Source organism: Microtus ochrogaster (assembly GCF_000317375.1).
Source record: "Microtus ochrogaster isolate Prairie Vole_2 chromosome 14 unlocalized genomic scaffold, MicOch1.0 chr14_random_3, whole genome shotgun sequence".
In the NCBI taxonomy this organism is placed as follows: Eukaryota; Metazoa; Chordata; class Mammalia; order Rodentia; family Cricetidae; genus Microtus; species Microtus ochrogaster.
This window is the reverse complement of record NW_004949098.1, coordinates 3007201-3017654: the sequence shown is the minus strand read 5'-3', so window position 1 is coordinate 3017654 and position 10454 is coordinate 3007201. Positions and strand designations below refer to the sequence as shown.

Below are 10454 nucleotides of genomic sequence, written 5' to 3'. Positions count from 1 at the left end.
TGATTGCTCTTCAAGCTGATGAGGGAGAGGGACTTGATCGGGGGAGGGGGAGGGAAATGGGAGGCGGTGGCGGGGAGGAGGCAGAAATCCTCAATAAATAAATAAATTAAAAATAAAATAAAATAAAAAAAAGAGCAAAGAGCAACTTCATTTCTACCCTCACCATGCTAGGCTTGTAGAAAATGGTTTCTGGGAGCATGTCTTTGTCTTTCAGTCGTTATCAGTGGGATGACCCTTATCACTTGCATAGATTTTATTAGTTTTATTTAAGCCATACTTGAGAAGATGGGAAGAAAGCGAGTACCAAGATCATAATTTTGTGTTCCACTAATATTTAATTTAAAGCAGAGTACTCCTTTCTTATCTCCACATCATCCTCAGTTGTGAGTTAATTCTTTTTCAATGGAGAAAGAGTTATTGGCATCCTCTTAATGACAAGGCAAAGCAGATTTAGGACTTGAAATACCAAAGCTAAAGAAGTGTCTTTCTGAAATGGAAGAAGTATTTCGGCAGCTGTACATTACTCGTCATTGTGTTTCAGGGCAGGGCTCAGGGACTGATCCAGTCTCTCAGTGATGATGACTAGTTGAATAAAGGAAGAATCTCAGCATCATTTGCTAAAGTTTGTTGTTATCGTTTAGAAAATTGTTCTTCTCTAATGGGAGACAGAAAGGGAGTGGATCCAGACCGGAGGGGAGGTGGAAAGAAACTTGGAGGAGTAGAGGTAGAGGAAACTGTAATAAAAATATATTGTAGAAGAAAATATTTTTAAAAAGGTTTTTTAGTTTGTGTTTTTGTGACATTCATGAAAAAATGTGTAATTTTATTATTCACCATCAAAAGTCATCAGCAAATAAAAAAATATTTTTCCATCTCCAAAAAAAAAGAAATTTACAACTGTAACATTGACTTTTAATTTAAACCTCATACTCAAAGAACAAATGTTTCTTCCATACATTCTCATCATTCTTTTTAAAGCATATTTAGAATTTACCTGAATCCTTTTAGAATTATATGTAAAATATTATTAATAGAGAGACAGTTATTTGATTTATATAAGCACATGCTTCCAAATGGAATCTTTCTCATTCTGTGGGAAATCCTATTAGTTAATAGCATTTTAATAATACAATAACATCTCTGTGACATTCTCCCACAACAATCATCCCTGTTCAGCAAGCATGATTAATTGGAAATGACAGGTTTAAAATCACATCACTAAATGAGTTGATATCCAACTGAGGCTCAAAATAGTGGAAAATATAGTTAGTCTTAATTATAAATGATACAGTTATTGCTTATAATGTTGTTATACAGTACTTTCAAGCTACAATATAAGAAAGATATGCCATGGATTTCTTATTCTCAACTCACTCTTTGAAAATACAAGGCCAGTCAATATTTTCAGTTTTTTTTTTTTTTTTGATTTTTCGAGACAGGGTTTCTCTGTGGCTTTGGAGCCTGTCCTGGCACTAGCTCTGTAGACCAGGCTGGTCTCGAACTCACAGAGATCCGCCTGCCTCTGCCTCCCGAGTGCTGGGATTAAAGGCGTGCGCCACCACCGCCCGGCATTATTTTCAGTTTTAAAAACATCTAAGAGAGCATTTGTTCCCCCCCTTTTTTTTTGGAGTCTGGTCTCTGACACCTGACTGTGAATGCAATCTAGTGTTGAAGATTTGAGAAATTCCCTTTCAGAAATTGTCGTTAGAGGATAAAATATCTCTCCCTCCCACCCTCACTGATTCCCCATCTGTCACTGACAATAATTGGACATTCTTTCTTATTTCCTCACATAGCCCTTTAATTTCTTTTTTTTCTCTCTTTAACAGTTACATAATTAACATTACACAATGGTAAAATATCCTTTGCAAAATGCTACAAAAATACCTCAGTGCGGAATATTTACACTGCAAAAAACTGGAGGCAATTTGCTTCCTATAATGGGGCCTAAATTCCTTTCTCTCCATTGAGGGATATGGTGTTTCATGTCAACAATCCATTAACGTACATAAAGATACTGTGTAAGTTAAAATAAATAGGTATGGGTCTAGAGAAGTGGCCCCTTGATTGAAATTGTGCTCTGTTTCTACAGACACCTCCAGTTTGGCTTTCAGCCCCTACATCAAGTGGTTCATAATCACCTGCAACTTTGGTTCTAGGAGATCTGATGCCTTTCTCTGGTCTCTGAGGACACTGGACTCATATGTACAAACCTATTCTCAGTCTCTTGCCTACTTTCAGAGAAGAATGCAGTGAAGTAATCACAACCTTGGATGTAGCTAACCAGCTGTCAAGTTGTTCAGAGTAGAAGAGTTGAAAATATTCTTTTAAATTGTTTGAACAAAGTCATTTTAAAGCAATGTTTCAAATGTACTAATTAACTGACTTTTAAGATGTAGAGACTCTAAATACCAATGGTAATAAGTAAGCTGAATAGCCCCAGTTTTAATGCTTTGTAACCAACCCTATGTGTGTGTGATATGTGCACGCCTGTGTATATTCGCAGGCCCGATTCTCTCTGTGTGAGTTTGAGTCCAGCCTGGTCTACAGACTAAATTCCAATATAATAAGGACAGTTACATAAAAAAAAAACTGTCTTGAAAACAAAACAAAACATCAAACAAACAGCAACAAAAAAATCATAGTACTCAGAAATGTTATGTATTTGGAACAAACTCATGTAAATAATGTACTATCAAAAAGGAAAATAAGGAATTGACTGACCTGGCCCAAAATACTTGGAACCATGGTAGCTCCAGATTTGGAAATATGTGCTCTTTCCTAGCAACCTCTCTCAGGGTGATACCTAACTTTAAAACAAAAATGCATGCACAGTTCATATCCACTTTATACTTGGGTTATAGTGTATCGTAATTAACTTTGTTAAATCCCGTCTTCCACAAACATCTGGAGACAATTCTCCATTAAAGAGCTTCACAAGTGATCATAGGCTATGTCAAGATGACACAACTAATTATCACAATAACAAATATTTGAAAATAAAACCAAAAGTTATGAATTATCTGGCTTGAATAGAAAACTGAACATTCTTTTCTATTTTTTATTGCTTTATATAATACCATTCAAAATTTCCACTTCCTTCCTCCCATTTCTCTCCCGCTTCCCCACTTATCCTTCCCCCTCCTCCTCCAGTCCTAAGAGAGGGCAGGGTATCCTGACCTGTGGGAAGTCCAAGGCCCTTCTCCCTCCATCCAGGCTTAGGAACGTATGCATCCAAATAGACTAAGGTCCCAAAAAGCCAGTACATGCAGTAGACAAATCCCAGTGCCATTATCATTGGCATCTCAGTATGCCCAATTGTCAGACTAATTCAGGGGGTCCAGTTTGATTTCATGCTCCTTCAGTCCAAGTCCAGCTGGATTTGGTGAGCTCCCATTAGTTCAGGTACACTGTCTCAGTGGGTGGACCAACCCCTTGTGATCTTGACTTCCTTGCTCATATTCTCCCTCCTTCTGACCTTGGGAGCTCAGTCCAGTGCTCCAATGTGGGTCTCTGTATCTATCTCCATCTGTCACCGGACTAAGGTTTGTTCTTTAAAAACTGTTTATGTGAGATTGGAATGGCAGCCCATGTCTTTAACTTCAGGACTCAGGAAACAAATATAGGAAGATATCCATGACTTCAAGGCCAGCCTGGTCTATACAGAGAGTTCCAGAGCAGCTATAGCTACATACTAAAAGACCCTATTTCAATAAAATGATTTTTCTTATGAGGTTTTTTTTAGTGATGTTGTAGGGGGAAAGATTTAAGTGTAAAACTGAATAAACTGTCCTTACTATTTGTGTTGAACAGAATATTACATGCAAATGAAGAAAATATCTGTTTTGTTTAAGATGAAATATTTGGAAATTGCTATTTTAAAAAATTATCTCTATTTCCAAGTGCTTTATAATGACTTATAAAATACTTTAACTCACAAGATTCATGTTAGGGAAAAAATATTAAGCTAAATAACTAAACATGAACAACTTTAAAAAACATTAATAGCATATTTTCATATCTATTATATTTGTTTATGAGTCAATATTGCAATATTTTGAAGTAAAAAATTCAGCCATAAGCCTTCAAATCATCTTAGTTATGATTATTCCATTAACATTTGAAAGATGTTTTATATGTGAGGACAGCTTATATATCTTAAGCAATTTTTTAAATACACATTCACTTCTGAGCTGAGTTAAAATATAGGATAGTGATAGACAAATTTATGAATTGAACTAGAATGACCACATAGAACATCTCCACAAAGTTGGAAAACAAATGACATATTTACAAGCCAAGTTCGCTGCTGGGCTATGGGTTACTAAGTCAGTGATGATTCTTGTAAAGAAAACCAAAAGCTTTGAAATAAAACTCCTCACCCTTCATGGTCACTCCCTTGCAGAGTTCATTTACTTTTATGGTTTTAACCATTATGTCCATGTAAAACAACTCCCCAATCTGTTTTTCCAAACACAATCACTCACCCAAGTTGTGAACTCATATTTCACACACAGAACTGTGTGAGGCACTGAAAAATCTCCCTATGCCAGAAGCATGCCCTAGCTCTCCAGTTTTGCATACATGTTCACGAGGTGCCTCGTGTCTTATGGACATCTCTCAGCTTTAACAACATGACAGTGCACTAGTGCTTCTAATCCTTCAGCTTCTGCTTCCACTAACCGATGGTTTGTGTGTTTTGGCTGGATGTTGGTTGCACTAGCTGTCGGTTTGTGTGTTTTGGCTGGATGTTCCCATATCAATTAGTTTAATCAAAACAATCTAAAAGTCTTGCCCACAGGCCAACTCAAAGTACACAATCCCTCATCAAAATTTTCTTCCCAGGTGCCTCTTTGTTTTCCCAACTTGCTCTCTAAAGCTCTTCAAAGGATTAGATTTTGGTTCCCATGTTAGGTCATTCACAACCATCTACAGCTCAACCTCCCGAGTATCCAAAACCCTCTTTGTCGTTCTGGGCACCCACAAGCACATACATGATCATATATATGCATAGACTAACATACATATAAATTTAAACAAATAATAAATGTATTTTAAATGACTAGAACCTGGATTTCTCTACAAGATCGAGCACACTGTGAGTATTATTATTCCCTAGGCTGAGCAAGGGGGAGTCCTGATCTCTATAAACATAGAACTCAGTATAAGCAAGCCTGAAAATGAAAGGGCACACACTCATTTCTTTCTGCTTTTGACTATACATTGATGTGACTGGAACCTTGTGTTCTTTGCCTGACTCCCCAGCCATGATGGATTGTAGCCTATAATTGTGACCTAACATAGACTCCTCTTAAGTCGCTTTCTGTCAATGTGCTTCATCACAACAAAGGAAATGAGCTTGAAACAATGTGTGTTGAAAGAATTTATATTGCTATAAAACATTTGAAACTATTTGTTTTGCTCTTAGAGTAATATTTATGAAGTACCTAAGAAAGTCTTTGCCCTTTTAAATAGTATTGGAGCAAAATTCCAGATGTGGATGCATGTAAACAGATAAGGAACCCCTGCAAATAATGATATGTGTGATATATCTGGTAGTCAGAGAAGTGTGTGTGTGTGTGTGTGTGTGTGTGTGTGTGTGTGTGTGTGTGCATGGTATGCATGATTATATGCATGGTGTATAAGTAAGTATGTGCATGTATATGTCCATGAGTGTATATGAGTGTTATTGTGTGTGGCTCTGAGAATTTGTGAGTGTGTGTTGTGCAGTGGAGGCTCAGTATGGAGACAAGGAAGCTGAAGACAAACCTCCAAACTGATTACAATCAAATTTGTTAGAGGATATTCAGACACGATAAAGAAAGGCAATAAAATAAAAGAAATATGGATATCTCTTAGTATCAAAACCTAATTTGCTCAATCAGTATATCAAAGATTAAATTTTTAGAAAGTGGGAACTTTGTGTTACAATATTTTATATAGGGGTTGAGTGTGAACATGGGTTCCCAGAATAAGGAAACCTCCAACACCTTCCAAAAAAATCACGGGAAATTATGGAATCCTAGTGTAACAGTCCTCTGAGCTCTTACAGAATATAATGCTTTCAGATGCCAATCATAAAATTATCTAAAGTTTAGTGAACCAAAATAATATGCTTGTTTGCAGAATAGAATGCTGCTAATATGCACACCAGTCATAGAATGTATTTGTTGTCTGAAACAACAAATAAACACGAATTAATTTTTTAAGTATAAATAATAAAGACGGTAGCCACATCACTCATAAGTGCTTGGGCAATGTGGAGCTGGTCTCAAGATATGTTAAATCCCCACGCAAACTAGAGCAGAGTTCAACATCAGCAGCAGCTCCTGGGAAGAAGAGAACCAATGCAATAGTAACCTAATAGTCTTTCCCCTAGATATCAGCATGTTCGGAAGTGTGTGAACATATACATTAAAGTGGGATTGCAATTTAGACTGTGGATTCAGGAGAAGCCATTTGGCAAGTCATCATAGCAAATGACAAACTATCAGTGATCACAAACCAAGGGATCCAAGGCTTTAATAACTGCTAAATTTGTATTTATGGTTATGGATGTCATGAATGAAACAGACAAGAGTCATGAGCAATGCAAGAATTGACAAAAGACTAAGGAGATGCTACTGCCCTACTGTTCACCATACACTTAGGCGTGCTTCATCTATTGATTAGTTGCCAAGTAAGTAGCCTCCTCTCAGTTCTTATGAGGTAGCTAATCAACAGATAAATGTTGTACGCAGAACAGTGTATGTATCCTAGGTGTATGTAGAACAGTGTGGCAGGGATGTGCTGATTGTGTAAAGAGCTTGTTTTCCAGAGTAAATATAAGGTTATATATATAGAAGTATTGAAACAAATGTGAATGCTGAAGCAGAAATATCAAATTTTCAAACAGTATACAGTGAGTAAAAACTACCAGAACATCTTCATGTATATTAATTATATCACTATGTGTATGTGCCCATTTTATAAGGATATATCTATCTGTCTATCTGTCTACCTATCTACAAGTGTATATATTCACATTATATGCTTGCATGAATGCAGGTTTGCAAAATCATAATGTTGCTATCTGTGACAGTGTTTCTCAAATATATACATACATATATATATATATATATATATATATATATAAACAAGATAGAAGATGAAATAGCATTAACTTTGGCAAAGTTTTTAAAAGCAAATAATAAGTTAGAAACTAACACTAAACTATCCTAAACAGTGAGTGAACAAAAAATTTTTCACCTTCCAAGAGGGTCATAATTATAGCTATAACACTGCTCATAGTTTACTAATTGAATCAGAGATATATAGCAACAACTATCTGGAATCCAAAACTTATTCCTGTGTACATTATCCTAATTACTGTACTTTATATGTAATACCATTTTTGAGTCAAAGGTTCTCTATGTAGTTTTGGCTGTCTTGGAGCTCGCTATGCATGCCAGTGTGACCTTGAACTCACACAGAGCCAACTCTATCTGCTTCCAAAATGATGAGATTCAAGGGGCATACTACCACACCTTTCCCCATATATAAGATTTTAATATAAGGACATTTACTTTCTATCTCTTTTTTCTGTGTGTATGTCTTTTGTGCTGTATATGTATTTATGTGTGAATGGATGTGCTCAACCATATGGGCTCCTGTGAATGCCAAAGGTTGATGTCATATGTCTCCCTTGATCAGATTTCATCTTGAGTTTTGAGGAAGATCTCTCACTAAATGTGGAGCTCCTTGTGTGGACTACACAAGGATCTCCATGGATCTTTCAGCGCCCCCTCACCTCCATCATTTTATCTGTAAATATCCCCATGTCATTTTGTGTGGGTACTGGGGAAGCAAATTCAGTTCCTCATGCTGTGCAGTCATTTTACACACTGAGCCCTGTTTACAGCCCACTGGATTCTGATTAATCAAATCTTTCCTTTTCTGACTTCTGAACATTAGTTTTTACCACTCCCCTAAGATACTATGAAAATATAAAGATTAAGGTACATATTAGATACACATGTACACAGAGTCACAAATACACACACCATTAATAGTGTAATTGATCACATGAAGATAATTTATGTCAAAAGATGATAGAAAACGGAAAGGTGACATGTGTAAAATGTATTTTTTCAAACTATTCTCCCACTACCTATAAAGAAAAACATAATAAAAGAAAATTGTTTTTAATTTTTTTTCTTGAATTTTCATTTAATTTAGAATAAGAAGTATCAGTGCTAGGGGATAAAGTTTAATTTTTTTCAGGTGAGGATCTTTAGAGGAAATATGGAGACATCCATAAAATCAGATAAAAACAGCTGTCTTACATATAAGGTTTCAGTCTTGTAGAATTTGCAGACTCTGGCAATGGTAAAGAATATACTACTGTCCAATAGTTGTAAAAGAGTTGCTAACATTCCTCAGGAGAACATCACAGCCTTGTAATCATGTTAGTGCCATGAACATGTAAAATGACCAATGTTTTTAAACTTCTAACAAAAACCTTCCAGCGAAGGAAGTTGCTCATATACCTATAAGTCAAACATAAAGCTTGTGAGTGGTCTCCTGTCAGGGTAACTCTGGATACCTGCAAAAGAAGGTGAATCAAACTAAATGGTCATTTATGCTTCTTCAGTACCTATAATGTTAATATTTTAAAGTAAATTTTGCCAAAATGTGTAAGTGAAATATATCAAACTGATAGTTTTGATCAATTGAATACAAAGTAGGTAGCCAATATTTTCACATAGGTTAGATTAAGAAGATGTTAACGTCAACACACTAGAATATATTTTCTTGAGTTTCTTGAAGAGCCATTAACAATATTCTATAAATAATACAAAGAACTAAATGACAAAAGTAGAATAATTAAAATATAAACCTTGTCACTCAGATGTGCTATATTTAAATATTTACAGACAAATCAGTGGACTGCAATAAGCAAAAGAGTAGAATGTAGCTACAATAGCAGGTAGGACAAGGCCCTAACTCAGAGAGTAAATATCTGGTGTATGTGAACAAAGACCCAACTACTACTACTGCTGTTGTAGTTTCATTTCTGTTTCTATTACAAAGTGACCTGGGAAAAAAACGAGATGACGAAGCAGTTTATGTCAGCTTCCAGTTTCAAGTTAGAGTTCATCGTTGTGGGGAAATCAAGGCAAAGACATCAAAAGAACACATCACATTCACAATCAGGTGCAAACTAATAGTGCACTTTCTCTTGCTTACTTGAGTTCAGTTGTATTTCTCGATTCTTATACAGTTCTGGGTCCTGTGCCTAAGAACTGGCACTGCCCATGTCAGTCAAACTAATCAAGAGAATCCTCCAGATTTCAAATGTAGTGCAGATAATCCCACATTAAGAATCTCTTCCTCTCTACACTGGACCAAGTTAACAATTCAAGCTAACATCAGAGGATGAATGGATGGAGAGATGGATGGATGGATGGATGGATGGATGGATGGATGGATGGATTCCATCAAACTAAGACTTAGGTTTCAGTTATGACTAGCTCCTGATCTATTACTTATCAACTGTGGATATTCCTTGCACCTCCATTGTGCCTAATCTCCCACACAAGTGGACTTCAAGCTTACATTAACAGCAGTGTAAAACCACAAGCTCTAAGAATATGGATTATAAGAAAGCATGAGCTCTCTGTGTGGAAATTTCATATCTACACAGAACTACAGACACCTGTGGAAAGGTCCCAGCTGGAATAAAGGCTAAACTTGGTGACTTTAGGGCTGAGGAACCAATTCAGACTCTGATGAGTGCATTTTGTGATAGGAAATTGCAGTATAAGAATTCTCAGGCCGAATTACTGATTAAATGCTTCAGACTAGATGCTAAGGAAAAGTAGGAAACAGGATGGAATGTGGGAGGAATAGGGGGTAAAAGTGAATAGGGGTTATTAACGAGCCTTGTGCTATGTGGGCTATATGCATTTCATTCTTCCACTGCTCCTGACTAAAAGGAATCGGAGCTGAAAGACAAATTTACCTTCAGCCATTGTGAAGAGGGAAAAGGGCATGTACTCACAGACATTCCAATTGGAGCATCTCTTACAACCAAAGAGGAAAGGTGTAACTCGTATTGGCAAACACAGAGACAAATTGAGCTGTAACTAGTACTTTTATCAGCCACAATTTGATGGCTTTGGTAAGAAATCCTTAGCTGTCTAATGGACCTATGCACTTCTCCCTTATCCTCTCTCAAAGGGTAGCACAACACTAACATGGTAGAAGACATTTTAGAGTTTTCTTCTCCTAAGTGCCATCATTTTATTCTCAGAACACAGGGTTGGGAGAAGCAGAGGAGGATCTTTGAAATGTGTATTACCGTGATATCTCTTCCATTATATTCCACGGCTCCACTTTTAGATACTGCATATACAGGACTTGAGCCCAAATAAATGCGGTTATGCAAGAGTAGAACCAGAGGCCTTTGCTCT

At 36.5% G+C, this 10454-nt stretch overlaps 1 protein-coding gene across 3 annotated transcripts in view; it reads left to right on the top strand.

Annotated features, from left to right (window-relative positions):
* Lrrtm4 (leucine rich repeat transmembrane neuronal 4) overlaps positions 1-10454 on the top strand; it is an 811985-nt gene that overhangs the window by 727392 nt on the left and 74139 nt on the right. The window lies entirely within an intron of this gene.